The 13,718-nt window shown below is 32.5% G+C and overlaps 1 long non-coding RNA gene across 2 annotated transcripts; it reads left to right on the top strand.

The window, feature by feature from the left end:
• Positions 1 to 5,667: 5,667 nt before the first annotated feature.
• Positions 5,668 to 8,313, top strand: LOC147035828 (uncharacterized). Of its 2 annotated transcripts, XR_015049625.1 has the most exons (3): positions 5,668 to 6,065; positions 6,163 to 6,326; positions 6,424 to 8,313. It is a non-coding gene; the product is annotated as an uncharacterized LOC147035828 (long non-coding RNA). The 2 variants fall into 2 exon arrangements; XR_015049624.1 differs by having other exon boundaries at positions 6,163 to 8,313.
• Positions 8,314 to 13,718: the final 5,405 nt, after the last annotated feature.

Raw genomic sequence — 13,718 nt, 5'->3', positions numbered from 1 at the left:
GTCATATATACAGTATGTAGAAATACGCTGCGCAGACAGTAACCATCTCCGATTTTGAAAATTCCTCCTTGAAAAAAAGTTATGACGTCAAAATATCTCCACGAATGGAAAATGCCGAAAAAATTATCTCCGAAACAAGGCAAGCTTTTTGAATTCTATTTGCAGGAATCGAACAGGGCATTATCAGAGATGAATTACCGCACAGATGATATATCACTATGACGTCAAATCAATTTTTATGATGTCATTCCTATTTTTTGACTTTTTTGTTTCACAACCCAGAGTTTTCATTGGATCTTCGTGAACCTTTCCATGTATATGCAGAAAGCCCATGCGCAGGCAGTAACCATCGCCGATTTTGGAAATTCTTCCTAGAAAAAAAGTTGACGTCATAATATCACCGCTAATGGAAATCGCCTATCGCATTATCTCCGAAACTAAGCAAGCTGTTTGAATTTTGTTTGTGGGAATCAAGCCGGGCATTAGCACAGATAATTCATCGCAAACCTGATACATCACAATGACGTGATATTCGTTTTTATGACGTCATCATTAATAGGACGAGGATCTTAGCTCATTCGAGCTTGTTTTACCCACCGATCACATCACGTACCTTCTGGTTGAATGGTTGTATTAGCGGGAACAATCATCTTGCTGGCAGACAGATGGTTACTCATTGCGGATTATGCGGTTTTACCTTGTGGGACATAATCCACGGCGATGCTCACCATATCAGTAACAAGGTGCATTTGATATGTGTGTGTGTATGTGTATTTATGTATGTATGTATGTGTATGTGTTTGTGTATGTGTATGTGTATGTGTGTGTATGTATGTATATATATATATATATATATATATATATATATATATATATATATATATATATATATATATATATATATATATATATATATATATATATATAGATATATATTTATATATACACATACATGCATATTTTATTTTGTTCACACAATTTTTTTTATTTAGTTTCTCCAATGAGTACCAGCATTTCTAATGGTTTTATCCTCACACAAAAAATTTTCAGCTTTGAGCGTGTTTGTCTGTTTTCCCAATCGCCACTCCAATTTTTCATATGCCTCTCAGTAGGGTAAGAATACTGATTCTGGCTCACTTTTCCCCATGTAAATGAATGGGGGATTTTCAGCGATTCATATTTTTTTTCCCTAAAAATAAACCCCCCTTTTTATCCCAAGGTATATTTATTTGTCTCCCCTTTTAACTTGGAGGTTGAACCTCATTGAATTGAACACCTGAGGGTTGAACAGCTCACTCATTGAACCTATAAAGATTTGTTCATTCTCAAATTCCTTCAATAGTTTAATTTTCTTTGCACAATAATCCCCATCTAAAATATTGACAAACAAAACATTTGAATCTTTATATTTTTTAAGATACCCCATTTGTGTCATTACGAAATGATAAACTTCTCTTAATGCTCTCATCTGACCACCTCCTGAGCCACATATCATTTTGAGATTATAGTAAATTGTTTTTTCATTGTTCAATTGATAACCATCAAAGTTTTCAGTCCATTCAAGGATATTCATTTTTTTCTTTACATCCTCTAACTTACTAGTTTTTAAATTAATTCGCTTATTTGTTTTATTTACCTTTGTTTTAGTTATTTTTTCAATAAGACTTATTTGATATTTTTCACATTCATTATGTTTTCCATTTATATACCAAGACTGAGATTTTCTCCACTCTTTAGTTTGATTAATACTTGGTTTAACCATTTATATATTGTGAAAAAACCACGTGTAGCCCTTAAAAAACCCTAACCCATCTTCCCATCGTTAAAACATAATCTATTTTATACACTCTATCATACAATATCCATATGGAACACAATCTATTCCATTATCTAAAATAAATCTCTTATCATCAAAGGCTCCTAATGCCTTTTTATTTACTTCTTCACTATATATGTTATGTTTATAACTTCTTATTGTATTCATTTTCCTATATTCTTCTTTCTTATTCATCAAACAATTATAATAATTTCTAAAAGTTATTGATTTCTTTATTACATATTTCTTTATTCCCTTTAACCTCTTATCAATCTGTTCACCATACTTATAAGCATATGCCTTTGCTCTCAATCCAATAAACTCACTCATTACTTTTCCACCCAACTCATCCTTAAACTTACCAATAACCTTTTCATTCTTTTTGGAAAATAACTCACTCTTCTTGCTGAAATTACTTGTATCATATACTCCAATATTTTTCTTCATATCTTCATAAACATCATCAGTTTTTATATCTAGGATAAAACTATCAGTATCCATATACAACAATGAAACATTTTCACCATACTCTTTCTTTAAGTCATTATACAAATAATCATACATCAATATCTTTGATAAATCAAGAACTGCTGTTCCAATATAAATTGGTTTATCCATTACAATACTTTCCTTTTTCATATGAATTGCAGAAAAGTTCTCTGAAAAACCTCTTCTCTCTCAAAACTTGGTTTATTTATCAATCTCGAAGCTTCTTTCCAAGATGTTGCGAATCTAATGTTTTGCCTGTTTCTAACATTTTCCATAGTCTTTCCAAATACAGCATTATTCATTAATTTATAAAAGTCCCCTTCAAATTTTACTTTTGTATTTGCTCTCATATCTGTATTGAATTGAATATACTTTTTCACCCAAGGACTTTGTTTAAATTTTAAAACTCTATGAATTTTAGCTACTCTCAATCCTTCTCTCAAAAACTGTTTTAAGCTTCTCTGATGCAAAACATATCCCTCTTTATCATAGAATGTTGTTAATAACTTTTCTGTTGATTTACCTTTAATATTAAAACTTTTATGATAATCACTTAACCATTCTTTCTTTGGAGTTTCTTTCTCACATGCAAAAGGAAGATCTTTATGCTTATTATGAAGATCACTCGGGTACCTCAAATCAACTTCAAAATAATAACCTTCTTCTTCGTCATTCAATTCCTCTTGAGAAGAAATAACAATATTCATCAAAGCCTTTTCATAATCCTTTTCTTCCACCCACTCTAATTTACCATAAGGCAGAGATTGAGACATTGCCCATCCATACAAATTATTAGCATCAAAATACATCAAATAATTACTATCTTTTTCACTATCATAATTTGGAAGATATTTATTATTTGCTTTAGCATATCTTTTTGAACATACTTGTGATATTCCACCTCTCTTGGACTTCTCAATCATCAAAAGCATATCCACATCACTGATTAAATCTATATCTTGTTTTGTCATTTTCAACATTGCACTCCAAGCTAAACCAGGAGCTGTGAAATAGTGGGCAGGGTCTAATCCATAACAATTTTTATTATGACAGAGTGATCTAAAAGCTTCAAACACATCAGCAAACAATAAAACATCTGTTTTTAGATATAAATCGTGATATTCTCCAAGGTTCTTTATCTTAAATATTTTCCATATTTCTTGTGCGTGTTTATATTCCTTATCACTTATCTCTTCTTCATAAAGGTTATTATAGAAACTTTCTTTTGAAGGAAGTTGTGTTTCTTTAAATCTCATAAATGAATCCATATAATCATAAGGATAAATTCCCTTACTTGTAAGAATTTTCTCTTTACTTTGAATTTCATTCCTTGTTTGAATTTCCTCTCTCGTAAGAATTCCTTCTTTAATCAGAATTTCATCTTTAATCTGAATTTCCTCTTTAGTTCGAATTTTCTTTATAATTAGAATTTCATCTTCAGTTAGAATTTCCTCTTTACTTTGAATTCTCTCTTTAATCTGAATTTCCTCTTGAGTGAGAATTTCCTCTTTTGGAAAGAATGAATTAAGATTTGGAAAAGAGTCCGTGGAGCTTAGATTTGATGCGAGGTAGGCTAGTGGTGTTCCCATAAACTTGTAAGAATCTAAAAACCTAATACGAGTTATAGGTTTTGTGAATATCATTTTTGAAAATGAAATATACTTTTGACTTGTGTTTGTTATGGCAGAAATATTCCCTGGTGTTTTTGAAAGTTCATTTATAAATAGATGTGTATCATAGTTGGCGCTGTTGTGAAGAAAGACTGGAATAAAAGAAGGTAATTTATAATTAAGATTACAACAGGAATGAGCGGGACCTCTATATTTACCAGTAAGATGACAATGGTCTCTAACTTTAGACTCCTTAATTTCCCCCTCACAAATATGACAGATATTGTTCATTCTAAATTCTAATTTTTCTTCTTTGGTTAATTTCATCGGTTCATTTGTTTCTTTCATTAATTTAGTGAGTCTTATACAATCCTTTTCTAATCGTTTTACAAACTCTTGTGAAGCATTTTTTCCACGATAATGTTCAAGTTTGTTATACTTTTCTCCAACAGATGATTTGATATAATAACAGAAACCACAAGGAATATGTTTTTGATATTTATTTGTATATGGTTCTTTTGGATTAGGAGAAGCAGGATTTATCTTTTTAAGGATACATTCAAAATCAGCGTATATCACAAATGGGTGCATGATAGATTTATTATAATCTTCAAAATAAATCTTTTCACCAGGTTTAGGCATTGTAATTACAGCTGATTTATGATTACTACAATATTTTGAATGTTGTTCTAATCGTTCTTTTGTATGAAATGAATTAAGACATCGCTTACAAGGATATATTTTGTTTGCTGTTCTGAATACCTGAGAAGAGATTAATCTTGATAAATTATTGATGTATGTGTAATGTGAATTCTTTCCAACACTAAAATATAAAAGGTCAATGTGTGTTTCTTCATTTTTATAGTTGTTTGAAATTTTTAATATTTGAACTTTGTTTGTATCCGTTAATCCATATACATTAATAGAAAGATTATTCTTTTTCTCAAATTTAGGAATATCTGTTAATGGCATTGGGAATTTAAAATCTTTAATGTCCAAGGTATTCTCATATTTCATATATTGTTTTACTCTTTCTGAATTACATTTTGGTGGATGTAAGTGAGCAAGAACAGACCAGAGAAAACATTTATTATCATTGTTCTTAATATTAACAACTGCCTTCTTTAGTTTTATTTCTTTTGGTAATTCAATATAAGAAGAAGCTTTAAGAGGGTTTGATTTTAGAATGTGAGTAGGGTAAGAATACTGATTCTGGCTCACTTTTCCCCATGTAAATGAATGGGGGATTTTCAGCGATTTATATTTTTTTTCCCTAAAAATAAATCCCCTTTTTATCCCAAGGTATATTTATTTGTCTCCCCTTTTAACCTGGAGGTTGAACCTCATTGAATTGAACACCTGAGGGTTGAACAGCTCACTCATTGAACCTATAAAGATTTGTTCATTCTCAAATTCCTTCAATAGTTTAATTTTCTTTGCACAATAATCCCCATCTAAAATATTGACAAACAAAACATTTGAATCTTTATATTTTTTAAGATACCCCATTTGTGCCATTACGAAATGATAAACTTCTCTTAATGCTCTTGTTTGACCACCTCCTGAGCCACAGGTTATTTTTTGTTAAGCCCCGCCCACTTTTCTTTAAGCCCCGCCCACTTTTGTTAAGCCCCGCCCACTTTCCACAAGGGATTCAATAAGCCACGCCCACTTTTCCTAAGCCCCGCCCACTTTTGCTAAGCTACGCCCACTTTTCATGAGGTAATTTTTCTAAGCCACGCCCACTTTTGCTAAGCCCCGCCCACTTTTGTTAAGCCCCGCCCACTTTCCACAAGGTATTCAATAAGCCACGCCCACTTTTCCTAAGCTCCGCCTACTTTTGCTAAGCCCCGCCCACTCTTACATCATTTCCAGTTCATCTCTGACTCACAAAGAAATCACTAGAAAATTACAGGATGTTATGGTTTTGAAAAATTTCCCAATGAAGGCTTGCCTAGGCTTGCCCAGGGAATTTCCAAAGGAAACCACACCCACCAGTCTTTCTCTATAAAAGCTTCAAACCCAGGCTCCATTTTAAACATTTGTTCTTGCTGACAATGGTGTTCTGTGTGCTTGTCTCAAACTCTCTGTCTTCTATGGAACTAAACCTTCAAGTTGATGAACTGGATTCAAACCTCTTATCTATTGAGGTAAGATTTTTTATTTTCCTATTTTCAAACTTTGATTGAAGCATACTCATTTAATAATTAAATAACTTAATTAATACATTATTATTTTCTCTCACAGGAAATTGTATCTGAAAATACTGCTTTTGCTACAACTTGGGGGAAATTGTTGGCTTGGTTGAAGACCTTGAGTGGGATGACTTTGGTGTTCCTTGGAACTCTCTGTCTTCTATGGAACTAAACCTTCAAGTTGATGAACTGGATTCAAACCTCTTATCTATTGAGGTAAGATTTTTTATTTTCCTATTTTCAAACTTTGATTGAAGCATACTCATTTAATAATTAAATAACTTAATTAATACATTATTATTTTCTCTCACAGGAAATTGTGTCTGAAATACGAAATGAAAATACTGCTTTTGCTACAACTTGGGGCGAAATTGTTGGCTTGGTTGAAGACCTTATGAGCGACCAAGACCCACAGAACGAGTTCGTCCTTGATGACCCAACCAAAGAGTTATACCTTGGAGACCAGCAAAATCCTGAAAAAGAGTTTTACAGCAATAGTACTCATTGTGAGTTATCAAGACAATACCCACTGAACAAGTTATACCTTGATGAGCCAGAATACAAGTTTTACCTTGGAGACTCACAAATTTTGAAAAAATCAGTAAATGAGTTCTGCCTTGATGGTTTAAATAACTACCTTGGAGACTCAGGAAAAGGGTTCTGCCAAGATGGTTCTAAATATGGGGCCTACCTTGGAGACTCACAAATTTTGAAAAAATCAGTAAATGAGTTCTGCCTTGATGGTTTAAATAACTACCTTGGAGACTCAGGAAAAGGGTTCTGCCAAGATGGTTCTAAATATGGGGCCTACCTTGGAGACTCACAAATTTTGAAAAAATCAGTAAATGAGTTCTGCCTTGATGGTTTAAATAACTACCTTGGAGACTCAGGAAAAGGGTTCTGCCAAGATGGTTCTAAATATGGGGCCTACCTTGGAGACTCACAAATTTTGAAAAAATCAGTAAATGAGTTATCCTTAAGAGACTTTGTAAGTTGGTTTTACTTTGAATACTTGAAATGTGGGTTCTGGATTGATAACTCACAATGTGATACATATCTTGGAAACTCAACGGGAATGTGGTTATACCTTGAAGACTTGGAAAGTTGGGTTTATGTTGGACACTTGAAACTTTTTTGGGGGCTTTTATTTATTTATTTATTTATTTATTATTATTATTATTTTATTTATTTATATTTTGGAGACTTTTGGAGTTGCTATCACTCTTTGGGATCTAAACCTATCGATGTAGTTCTTTGTCGGATGGTGCTTGATGGGAGCAAGATCAAGAAAGTTCTGGGAAGAAAGTGCAGGCTTACTCCCCTTTTTACGTCATCAAACCTGAAAGCCTTAAAAGACAGAATTGGAAGAAGAAAAAAAAAACGTAAAAATATATATATATATATATAGGTGGAAATCTCATTTTGAAAAAGACATTGTGTTGGGCGAGGATTGAGTTGGGGTTGAGATTTTGAATGTGAGGGTTGGGGTTGAGATTTTGAATGTGAGGGTTGGGACACACACACACATACACATCAACAAACAAAAGTTAAGCCTTGACTATTCAGTTGAGGATTCTGTGTTTGGGGTTCACAGATCTAAGAACGTCCCCCTTGACACACATTATATACTGTTATACACCTCGGACTTGGCCCTCGAGTGTCCACAACGGTGTATAGTAGGAGGGAGTGAAGCGCCAACCTATTGCTCCCATTACACACACACACACAAACAAAAGTTAAACCTTGACTATTCAGTTGAGGATTCTGTGTTTGGGGTTCACAGATCTAAGAACGTCCCCCTTGACACACATTATATACTGTTATACACCTCGGACTTGGCCCTCGAGTGTCCACAAAGGTGTATTATCTGCTTAGTTTTGTCTTTTGTAATTCCTGTGAATAAAATGAACCTAAAATCTCTTCCTCTTCCAAATCATATATTTTATAAGTCCAAGGAACTGTATCTATTACATCAACAATTTTAAAAAGTTCTTTCGTCCATCGTTCAGTAAAACCCTTTTCAAAATGAGATTTCCACCTATATATTCTTACGATATCACCAACTTTGAACTTAGGTTTTCTGACATTAATCTCTTTTTCATATTTTAATTTTGTAAATGTTTCTGATGGCTTCATATTCGTTGACGTGTGAATCGTGTCATTATACTTATCCACAATATCCTGAATAAAAGATGACCATTGTTGTGAACCGAGTTGTGTGAATTTTTTATATAGTCTCTCTTTTAAGGTACAATTAAAACGTTCAACAACAACTGCCTTCCCTTCATTAAAGGTACTGTATAATGTAATACTGTTATTTTTTAGAAAATTCATAAATGTCTTGTTATAAAACTCTCTACCCTCATCAGTCCACAATTTCTTAGGTTTTCTCTTACTTTTATTAAATATCTGTTGAAAAGCTAACATAAGAGTATTACCTGTTTTGTTTTTTAAAGGGACAACCCACGCATATCTACTCATCAAATCAATAACGGTTAAAGCATACTTGTACCCCTTATCATTATTGAGTTCAATCAAATCAGCAGACCAGATATAATCAACTTCCTTGGAATAAACTTTCCTTCTCTGAAACTTTGTGAATATTGGTTTATGTAATTCATCAGCTAATTGCTCTTCAGTCTTAATGGCATCATTAGAGCCTCTAAGTTTTTTGAATTTCCAAGTCCAAGTTTCAATTTAGCACTAATCATCTTCTTCACGATGAACCTATCAACTTTTTCTCTCAAGGTTGGATTTTGTATCAGAGACAAATTATATAACATTTCTCTATCGGCTTCATGCTTTTCTTCCAACGTTGTGGTATTCCCATAATCAATATCGTGTCTCATGCACACTTCATCAACTCTATTGATTGGTTTACTCCAGGATTTAGGATTGTCTGCCTCATCTAATCTTTTATCCAAGTTTGTGCCTGGACCACAGAAAGAATACCCTGGAAGATGTAATTCCCCTGGTATTCCAGTAGTTGTAAATTTACTTCCTGATAAAAACATTTGTATATCTCCTCCGAGTTTGTGTTTGGAGATAAATTGATTTTTTTTTGAACCACACACCGAACATATACCTTTTTGTATAACCCTGTTATTTTTACTTTTAATATATGAAATATTTTTAGTATTAGTTTTCTTTTTACATTTGAGACAATAACTCATTTATTTATGAGAAAAATTTCTGCAGAGTGCAAAAACCTTTTTAGTTTCCAACATGCACATTTGAATCTTAATTTTTAAAACATAAAGAATCCTTAGAAATGCCTTCACTCTCTCCTCCATTTATTTAAGAAAAAACTTGAATTAAAATACATGTCTTCTCGATGTCGATAGTCTTGTCGAAAGTATTGCAAATAGACTTTTTAATTCTTTGTATTCCTCCCTGGTGAGATAAGTTAATTTCTTTAATACCTCTATTCTTTTTTGAATCTCACTGGTTTCCATATTTTGATATTTATTCATTCTCTCTCTTTCCTCCCTCTCTCTCTTCTCTCTTTCCTCCTTCTCTCTCTCCTCCTCCTCCTTTTCCTCCTCTTCCCTCTCTTCTTCAACTCCTTCCTCATCCCTTACTATACTTGAATCGTTTACACCCCATAGAATATTATACATATATTCATCAGGATTTCTTGTTATTCCTGTATCCAAAATAATTTTTTTACAACAGGATACCAATAAAATTTCTTTTGAATTTCTAAAAGAGCCTTACCTTTTCTTAACCTTATAATTTTTTCATTATTTAACATTCTAATTAAATCTAAAGTTGTTGGTTTATCAACATCAGCATAATGCCAATCTTTTATTGAAAATACCTCATTCTTATGTTGTAGAACATATTTATTAAAATACCGAATACCCTTTTCTTGAAGGTATGCTTGAACACAGAAATGATAATTTTCTTGAAGCCTTCTTGCTGTCATTTATGTATTAGAAATATATGTTAGAATAATATTATGGCACGAAACACCTCCCCATCTTCCCATAGTTAAATCATTTTGTATTTCCTTACTTATTATATATAATCCTGTTTTTTCTGTTTTCATGAGATAAACAAGGGCAAAACCATTATTATATTTACCCTTATTAAATTCTTTTATTTGTTGTTTACTAATCGTGGCTCCACAAAACTCATTCTCGATACCAAGTGGATAATATTCTTCCTTACGAGACTGATTTAATTGTTCCAGGTCTTCGAGGTTAATTTTAAATGACCAATTATACCCTAAATCATTCATATCATACCCCCATTGTTCTATTCTCATACAAACGATACGCCCTTCTTTATAAAAATTTATTTTAATTCGAACTGTGAATTCTGTATGACCTGGAGATAATATCAACACTTCTGTATCTTTAGAATACACAGCCGTTTTATTTAAGTATATATATTGTGATAAATCGCTTAATCTCACCAAGTCATTCGCGTCAGTCGGGCTTGGATAATTTTTTAATTTATAAGCATTTTTCATGTTAATATTTTTGTTTATATTATATTTATATCGTTCAGCCTGTGCCTTTGTGTAATAATTTGATAAATCAATATCCAGTTCTTGAGATACACCAAAGATAGAACCATCTTTACCAACATAAGTCATTTATATTAGATTAAAAATAATATCATAAAATTTTTTATTTTTGTTGAGTTGAAATAACACATATAGACATAATTGACCACAACACTTGGAATTTAATTCTTGGACTTGAAATGTTTGATAAACACCATTCTGTAAGAATTTTATGACTTCAACAGGTGGTGGAAGACCAAAACTATCAAAATAATATTTGTCTTGACTATTAAAAATACAAACCCAATGAGAACCGTTCCCATCATTATCTTCTAAGTTCATAATAATATTCTTTGTATGTTTCGACACATTTGTTAATTCATCTCTCATACAAATAACCACATTATGAATTTTTAATTTCTTACAATATTTGACAAGTTGTAAATTTGATGTTGTATTCTTTCCAAATTCTTTCAACCACTCATCAATGCTCATTTATTTATTAGAAAGATATAATCCATTACCTCTTTTCGTTAATTTTACACCTGCTTGTGCTATAGAAGAAAGCATATCTCCAACTAACAATCTCGCTTTATCAGGCAGACCTTCAAGTTTTTCAGCAAAATCTACAATTACACCACTTCCACTAATTTGTTTCTCCAACTCTTTGTTATGTCTTTCCAATTCTTTTTGAGCCTGGAGTTGAGCCTTCCTTTCGTTGGCAGTTTTGACCGCTGTTGAAATACCACCCGTCAATGCTCCAACCGCACTTAAACCAGCAAATAAAGGAATTAGAAATGGGAGAAATCCTCCACTCGTCTCTCTTATTGAATATTTTTTCAACATTGGTTTTGTCATTTTAATTTTAAGTGAGCCAGTGTCATTCAAGATTTTAACCTGTTCTCTTGTGAGCAAAACATCAATTCTTACTGCTCCTTTTCTCTGAATTGTATTAACGTTAATCGTACAAGGCTTTTGATTTTGAACACAAGATGATAGTTTATGAAGATTGATTTGATTAACATATACCCCAGTTGGTACTTTGCCACTCATTTATTTAACAAAAAATTATGTGAGACTAATCATCACACCATTATCTGTATTAATCTGCAATTCTGTTTCTTCCAAAAGCAAACAATATGTATCAACTTCTTCACTCTCTCCTCTTTCAATGTATAGGGAAGTATCCACTCGATTAGACTTTATAGTTTCTTTTTGAGCGCTCAGGTCAAACGTATAGATTGTATACAAACTTTTAAATGCTGTCATATCTAAAATAGGTTCTTTATTTCCATTACTTTCACACACCTTTTGGTAAGACTTGTATGCTTCAGCAAAATCATTTTTTTCCCAATTAATTTCCAATCTATCTCGTGGATAAAATGTTCCGTCTAGAGAAACGCGAAGTTGTTTCACCTTAGCATTATCACTCAATGCATTATTCTTATCAGTCGCAGTATCACCATCTGGCTTTTTAAAAATCATCCACAGATATCGTGGCTTTCCTTCCAGAACACCCAAATTCCACGTGTAAGTAGTTTGATTGAGTTTAACGTGTTGACATCTTCTTTTGAGGTATGATACACTGAGTGGTTTTTTTGAGTTAAGTCTTCGATTCAACATCTCTTCTGTTTTAAGATTAGGAGTATATTCACTGATATACCAACTCATCTCCTCAATTACAAATTTATTCTGATCACTAAAAGCATTACCAACACCAAAAAGCAATCTATTTTCATTATCATTCCTTTGTAGTTGAAATCTAATTTTAAGACCATACAGAACTTTATCATAATCACAAAATCCAAATATACCTTTAAGAGGAACTGCCACAGTAAAACTATTTTCTGCTTTTGTATCATCATTATACATTCCTTTCCTTTGAATATATCCAGGGTCTGTGTTTGTTCCCGTTGACATATCAGGAATAAAACCTTCGACAGACCCCTTTCCCATTCTATCACTGAATGTATAGAGTGTAAATTTCATCATTTCAGATACAGCAGAGACATAATCAACCGCTTCAACTTCTTGTGTTCCAATATACAATCGCACACTATCAAACATTTTCCAGAAGAAATCATTTACAAGTGTAGCGTTTGTGTTATTCCCAGCCTTAGTGAATTTAAATTTACACAACAAGAAACTTTCGGAGAGATTCAAATAGGTTTGTTGATTATTTATTTCAAAACTTTTTGTACCATTTGTATTCCAGTCTGTTCCAGTTATTGCATTTACCTTGAAGTAATCTTCTTTTTTAGTGGAGTTTGAGATAATAATAGTATCATCCAAATCATAGATACTATCAATTGCTTCCATACTTGTATTTATTTAGGAAAAAAGATGTTAAAACTTTTGAAACCCTGATCCAAGTATTTGAATTATTTTCTGTCGTTCTTGGGGGCCCAACTGAGTTTTACCTTTCTTAATTTCTTTTATTGCTTGTAATTTATGAGATTCTTTCTGAGCATCTTTTATACTCTTTACAGCACCTGCTACATTTCCCACAGCAGAAGCAGTTGAACCAATTAGGTCTTTATGTTTAAGAATAGTTGAACCAATACCCATGAGAGTATCAATTATCCCATCTCCTCTAAATTGATGTCCGACACCCCTTTGTCTCTTAGGTTTATAGTATCCTCTACCAAGATACATACCTTCACCCTTGTAGTACGGGAAAGGAACATCCCATCCCCTGTAATTATTTTATATTTTCCCAACTCGTGCTTCCTCACAATAACCATCGTATTTATTTATTGAAAAACTTCACGTAGGTGAATTCTGATGGATATAACTTCTCCATTAAAAGAGATCACACGATTATCTTGGTCGGTTATCCTAAAATTTACTCTGTGTATGGTTTTTCCTGACACAGGTAGATAAACCAAATTTTTAGGCTCCATATTGAATTTATAACCAATTGGGGTTGAGTATGCACTGAATGAAAATATTGTATTTGTTTTTAATCCATCATTATAAGCACCATCAATCAAATCACAGTGAATTAACACCGAATTTATTCCTGAGGATATTTGAATGACATTATCACTGTAAAACGTCCCATTCGTTTCAATCTTTTTGAGGAGAAACCTAAT

The sequence above is a fragment of the Eptatretus burgeri genome, chromosome 1 (assembly GCF_056783735.1).
Source record: "Eptatretus burgeri isolate ZD-2024b chromosome 1, Ebu_testis_v1, whole genome shotgun sequence".
In the NCBI taxonomy this organism is placed as follows: domain Eukaryota; kingdom Metazoa; phylum Chordata; class Myxini; order Myxiniformes; family Myxinidae; genus Eptatretus; species Eptatretus burgeri.
The sequence above is the reverse complement of the archived record's forward strand: the minus strand, read 5'-3'. Positions and strand labels throughout refer to the sequence as shown.